At 32.9% G+C, this 6,741-nt stretch overlaps 1 protein-coding gene across 1 annotated transcript in view; it reads left to right on the plus strand.

Moving 5' to 3' along the window:
- The first annotated feature begins 2,385 nt into the window (after positions 1 to 2,385).
- The window catches only part of LOC119636096, a 66,315-nt gene continuing 61,959 nt past the window's right edge, over positions 2,386 to 6,741 (plus strand). Inside the window, exon 1 of the mRNA XM_038031229.1 lies at positions 2,386 to 2,565. The gene's annotated coding sequence lies outside the window, so the exon portion shown is untranslated. The remainder of the gene's footprint in view (positions 2,566 to 6,741) is intronic.

A 6,741-nucleotide genomic window follows, 5' to 3' on the forward strand; every position in this document is an offset into this window, starting at 1 on the left:
CTATGTGATCTAAAATTCCTTATAAGGGCTTGCTTTTCATTATAATTCCCGTGTAAGTTAGGATTTAAATAATAGATCTACCTGATCTAAATTCCCTATCGTTAACATTTCGCCAAATTACTACTACTGTGAAGCAAAGATTCAGTTTTCGTAGCAAAGGTTATAGGAGGGGTTAGGTTCAAAAAATTGCCCAGTCGATCAAAATTTTTCATATCATCGAACGGCAAAGTACTTTCACTCAGCGAGTTTTGTGGCATCATTTTTAACCCTTTCCAAAATAAGGCGTGACATGGCGAATAGACGAAAAAGTACTCCAATTAAAATCGTTTCCAGCAATGCGCGTCCTTGAGTCAAAAAATGCCAGAGTATCAAAAATTACAGGCTGTAGGCTGTATTTCAAGTTTTCTTCCGCACATCCTCACAAACTTAATACAACCTTGTACAACGAGTGGCATAGAGTATAATAAATGTCTTGGGTATTGGGAGGCGTTTGTAATTGTGCTCAGAATAGGAATGGACAACTATCAAATACCAAATTAATCGGCTTGCAAATGAAGATGAGACGCATAATTTTCGATTGCATTATGAAATTTCCAGCTTTAAATACAATATGTTTCCATATTTCATATAACCATTAGAGCCTTTTTTGTTTTTTTTTTTTTATCAACTCTTAGCTGATTCATCACAAAAAAAGAATTTATAATGTTTGATGCTTGATGCTTCAATTTGATTATGAATTATTCAAAAATAAACGGATATATATTTGTAGCGACAAAGCACTGGCGTCTGCCTGCTATTATTTCGGCGCTATGGATAAGTGCAAATGTTCAAGCAACAACACTAAACGAAAATCCATATCCATAGTTATAAAACATCCGCAGGACATGTCAAACTCGAATTATACTAAAAAGGTACATTGGTTATGTAATCCTGTAATAGAAAAGCATGCTTAATTACGTATGTATTCATAGTTTTTTTTTTTTTTTTTTTCGTATAGACAATGCACGAAATGAACAATTAAAATGAGAACTATAAACTATAAATCGATGATTTATGAGTTTATCTAATTAACTATACGCGATTATCATTCCTTTGCTTTACAATGCTTTCATCATCAGGCATCGTAAACTCTCTATGCGGCGAGTGCAGTTAGATGTGAAGAAAAAACTGAGAAGTTTGTAAAGCAAACTTTTTTAAATCCGGTCATAACCACTATTAACGATTCTACTACAGTAACCCACTGAGAGTTGGTATCTCTTAACGTAAAGTTTCTAAACTAAGTCTCTAAACGTAAGCCGATACGCTCTCGCACTTGCTCTCTCGCCCTGACCACAAATACCTTATTCAACGTTGGCTTTGTGCTTTTTGCAGACAACACGATTGCTGCTGGTGTTTACAGTGCTGCGATCATTATTCATTTAACAAGTCACTCACTCAATCATGCACTTGTACTATTTTTAATTTTTCCGTTTCTTCTACGTGGATGTAATGAACAAAGAAAAACAAAAAAAATGCTTATTACCCATGCACCAGGCTTTCTATCTGGTATAACCTTTTATAATCTACCTTTAGTTTTGTGCCGTTTTTTTTTTTGTTATTGTTGTTGTTGTTTTCAATTTTCAGTTTTCTTCACTAAACTACTTAGTACGTTCTTTCTCTCGCTCTCGCTCTCACTCTCATCTTTGGTTTTGTTTTTTTTTTTTTTTTTTGTTTATTATTTCTCTCAGCCTCTGCCGCTGAGATAATATAATAATAAGTATCATCGGAGAAACAAAATACATTTAGTAAGATGTTTTAGGGGCGATTTGAGCCACAACATGAACAACTCTGCTCAGTAGCTAAAAATACTAAAAAATATTTCTTGTCTTTCTTTTCTTTTTTTTTTTTTTTTTTTGTCTTTTGGTCTGATCTTTACAATGATGTTGTGGTTAAAAGTCTTTTCGACCAAACACTTTACAAATCAGTATTTCTTATACGGTGCAGCTAACAAGTTCTTAATAACAATTTACGGATTAACTACTGGTTAATACGATATATGGCCATTGCGTTGTGGATATCCATCCAATCGATACAATTTTCAAAGTGAAGAATATCTTAGATCAAATACGGAAAATACATACATATAGGAAGGAATAATAGAAAAGTAAACGAAAATGTAAGAATTTGTAACGTGAGGGCATGTGCGGGATATGAAAACAAAAAACAAAAAAAAAAAAAACAGGAAAATTTCCATTCAATGCAAATAACATCGTTGTGCTTAAATCAAACATTTGCGAATAACAAATAAATGGAAAGAATACACACACATACACGAGCATAAAAACAAAATACATAACACTATTCACATGTTTTATTATTATTATTATTAGTGTTATTGGTGCTATTAAGAAAACATAAATACAAAAAAAAAGAAAAAAAAAAGAAAAATGTACACATAAAACAAACAAAAACAGGAGGAGAGTTAAGATTTGCGAACAAAACATCAGCATAAAAACAAAAGAGAAAAATAAAAACAAAAGTAAACAGAAAACAGAAAACAGAAAACAAGAAATCAATGCACAACAGGTAAGCATTGTATGCCAAAGGATTAAATTTATTTTAGAGTTAAAATGTACACAAATTGTGAAAATTCGGACAGACGGACGACACATATCATGCATGGGCTTAAAAACTTTACTTTTATGTTTACGTGTCGTATGTGACTTACTACAATAGAATTCAATCATTGCCCACACATGCACGCGCAGGTAATTGCAAATACGTAGATGCAATCGCAATATAAAACAGCAGCTGTCACAACAAATGGGCTAAAAACCAATCGACAACACTGACAACACATGTACGCATGAACAGGCCAAATAAGTAACAACGTAAACTGCACTCACGTCGAGACGAATTTCGGGTATACTCACATTATCATTACGCTTCAGTAAAAGCCTATCAAAACTTTATGTTCTTACACAGTTACATTTTTCCATCACATTTTGTTTTTCCATTGTTAATTGATTTTCAGCTAATTATTTACTATTGCCTTAATTATACCGTTACTCTTACTTATGAATGATTTACATGTTTACATAGCGAATGCACATTTTGCGGATGGATTTTCATGTTTGTTCATGTTTTTGCGCTATATTGTCTCGATGAGGTTGCTTAACGTATTTCTGCACTTGTTACGCTTTTCCAGGTTTCATTCTCAATTTTCCCACATACTTGCTTAGCGAAAAGTAAAATTTAAAAAAATTTCTATCTCCCAATATTATCAGCTTATCGGTGACATTCGCTGCCTGCTTTCGGATTTTCTTAACGTGTATCGAAATTCAATACTCCGCCATATGCTCATGTGAGCTTTTTCAAAGGAAGCTCCAGAGATTTGATAAAGACACTATACTCTTAGTTATTATCAAATTTGCACACAAAGTAGAAAGATCTGTCAGTCGTTCTGTCCCTCTGTGTGGTAGTGTGCGGTTACAGAAAATAAAATCTCTACTTCGAATGACGCAAGAACATAAGAAGTTCTTGCTCGCTGCTTGATATTGAAAATGGGCCAAATCGGTCGAGGAGTAACGCCCACAGTGCCACATAAACTGAGAACACCTCTGTATTGAAACTTAAAGAATTTGAACTTTGCGTTCATCACTCATAAAATACAACAGACACAACGGTCGAAACATTTCTTTATATTCCGTGGACGACCTTACGCTGTAAGTACAACGCTAGAAGGCCTGGATCGCGCCACCATTTATTACAGAGGATCGTGAATTATTTTTAAGGCAAAGCTTAAGAGTATAAAAGATGCGGTCACAGATCAATAAAATTTTCATAGGTTCGTTTTTTTTTTTTTTTTAATTTTAGGAAAGGTTATGTTAAAGTTACACATGCGAAGGGGCGCACCCTTCTCACCTATGAATCCGGAGTATATGACTCAATTTGCCAAATTCTATTCAATATACTTTTGTTTTGCAGCTAACCTAGTCCCACATTTGTTTCTTGCTCAATGTAATTGTTTAAACATTTAAAACCAGATGGACAAAGAACTTGTCTATGGCTAAACGACGTTTAGTTTTAAATAAAATAAATCAAGTTTCAAAGATATAATTAATATAAAGTGACCCAGAAACCTTTGCATGCATTTGCTACCAATTATTATATACTATGACTAGCAGCAACAAGTATGAATAATAACTTTGTTGTATGAATGAATAACCTTGTAACGAATAGTTAGATAAAGTCGTAAGAGATCTTCCGCGTTGCCTGAACCATATGTAAGCAAAAACAATCCAACTCGTCCTTTACTTTTTGCCATTTAATTCTCTTGCATATAGCCTTAATAAAAATCATCCTCTTCACCAACTCAAGTATCCTTCACTCATTCATGTCCTTTTTATCCAGTCTACTAGGAGAAGAAGCAATCGCTGTTGAAAAAAAATAAAAAAAATTTAAAAACTCTTATGAGTAATGAAAATTTATTTAAACATAATTCTTACTTATTTATTGATTTATCTTCACATATATCTACAGATAAGATTGGGTTTTACGCAATGAATTCAAATAAAACAAGTGAAAACTTTATGGTCAGGAAAGCTCAGTCATCAAATACCCTACAACGTTTCGTCTAACGTAATTCTTTATTCATTTGGGTCGTGAAGTAACAAAACTTGGACTCTGTTAACATGAAATGAGACCTTATTTGGGAGACGGATCGAAAAGTCCAACTTGGTATATAAATTTTGCTCGTACCCGTTATAAAATAAAAAAAGTTATTGCCAAGTAAATAAACCTAATATGGGAAAGGGTGAAAAATAGATCCACGTGGTCGAAACTTACTAGACTACACACTCACTCAATTTTTCTATTAGGTAGTGTAGCTATGCGAAGTCTTTGTATGAAAAACTTGTGAGGTGGGCGGTTGAAAAAATACTCCCATCCAATCCAAGGCTTCGTCTTTTACTTAACATGCCAAGGTGTTACTTTTTTATGATCACAAAAAACGGTCCCATCCAATCCGGTTTCAGTAGCATTCCCCTCTTGTATAAAGCATTTCAGTGCACTAAAATTCTGGTTTAAGGGAGAGACATCCATCCATTCTTAATTCGTGGCAGGGAATGATTCAGAATGAAGGGTTGGTTGACCTTAAATCAATTTCAGTTTCACGCTTAACACAAACGGTATAGAGTATTCCTATGACGGGCTACAGCTGATGAATATTTTTTTGATTTGTGTTTTACATTCAGTTTATATCGTTTCATCATCGAAATATCATCAAATAAGTTTTTCCCAGCAAAGAGTTCTTGTTTTAAAATATTTTGAATTTAAAGAAGAAAAAAGTCAGAATATCCGCATAATATATCCAAAAACTTAGATGGGCCCTTGTCTCTTTATTTGGCCAAATTATCAAAATACAATTACATGCATATTTAGTTGCATGCAATTTGCGCAGAAACAAATCTAACTGTAACTGAAATATATTGCAAATTAAAAGAGAGAAAAAAAATAAAAATAAAAACAGATGAAAATACCGGCTTATCGTTATGAATGCTAGACATTGATGAAATCAAGTTTCACAATGAATTTAATCATATTAAAAATTTGACCCAGATTTTTGTTTGCCGTTCAGCAGAATGATTGACAAACGAATAAGAAACACAAAAGATAAAACAGGTGAGAGTTTTAAAGAATTGTGAACATAACTTTCATACACAAAGGCATTAGGATTTAAAAAAAAAATAAAAAATAAAAAAAACGATATGACTTTATGTAAAAACCGAGTAGAGCTAGAGAGTTTAAGCTAAGTTCCATTGCAAGAATTCAAGAACGACTAAAATTTCATGTAATGGCCTATAAATGACGACTGGCGGCTTAATGTACTTTCAAGAGACCATTCATTCTTAGTTAGCCCATAAAGTTAGGAGGTTATTATCAAAAATTTATCATAACGGTTAATTTCATAGAGTAGCACATATATATATGTAATTGAAATAAATTCGAATACAGTTCCAAGAAATTTAACTATCATTCTAAGCAAGCAACATGACGACCAGACACATACCTAAGTGAAAGCATCTTTCAGTAATTAATACTATTTGACACTTTTTATGTCACATTACATATACATGTATATATACTAATTAGCGTATGTAAATTGCGTAAAATTCGCTTTGAGTTAAGTCTATAAAAAGAATTAATTTCCGGTAAAAATGCTGTTACTTTTTCTCATTCAAAACCGGACAACATTTTCCTTATACTTCAAGCAATTATTAGTTAGTCAACTACAGCCCCATAATTAAATTTAATTATATTTTTTAATTAAACCACGTCTTGAATTTAAAACAATTACTGCTTTAGAATGATGCCAGATAAGCTTCACCTGCACTTCTTTACAAGATATTTAAATGCACAAGTGGCCTCTCGTTGAAATAAATTTGTCGAAAAATACCTGATAAGTCCAATGAAGTAGCTTTCAATCATTTCGATGCGTGTATATATAAAGAAAAAAACTTGTAAAGGGAAAATTCAATGGTCGACGATAAACAGAAAGTTAAAATCAAAATGGAGAGATAAGTGTATAAGCCAGGTGCGGAGAGCCCACGTATGGGTTAACTATAATCATTTTGAGTCAGTTAGAGCGAGAGCAGCAACTAGCACAAGGACTTTTTTTGGATAGGGACTTGTTTCGGAAGGATTACATAGGAGTTAACTATAATTATTTTGAGCTAACTAGAGCTAGAGCAGCAACTTATA

Source organism: Glossina fuscipes, unplaced genomic scaffold (genome assembly GCF_014805625.2).
Source record: "Glossina fuscipes isolate IAEA_lab_2018 unplaced genomic scaffold, Yale_Gfus_2 27, whole genome shotgun sequence".
NCBI lineage: Eukaryota > Metazoa > Arthropoda > Insecta > Diptera > Glossinidae > Glossina > Glossina fuscipes.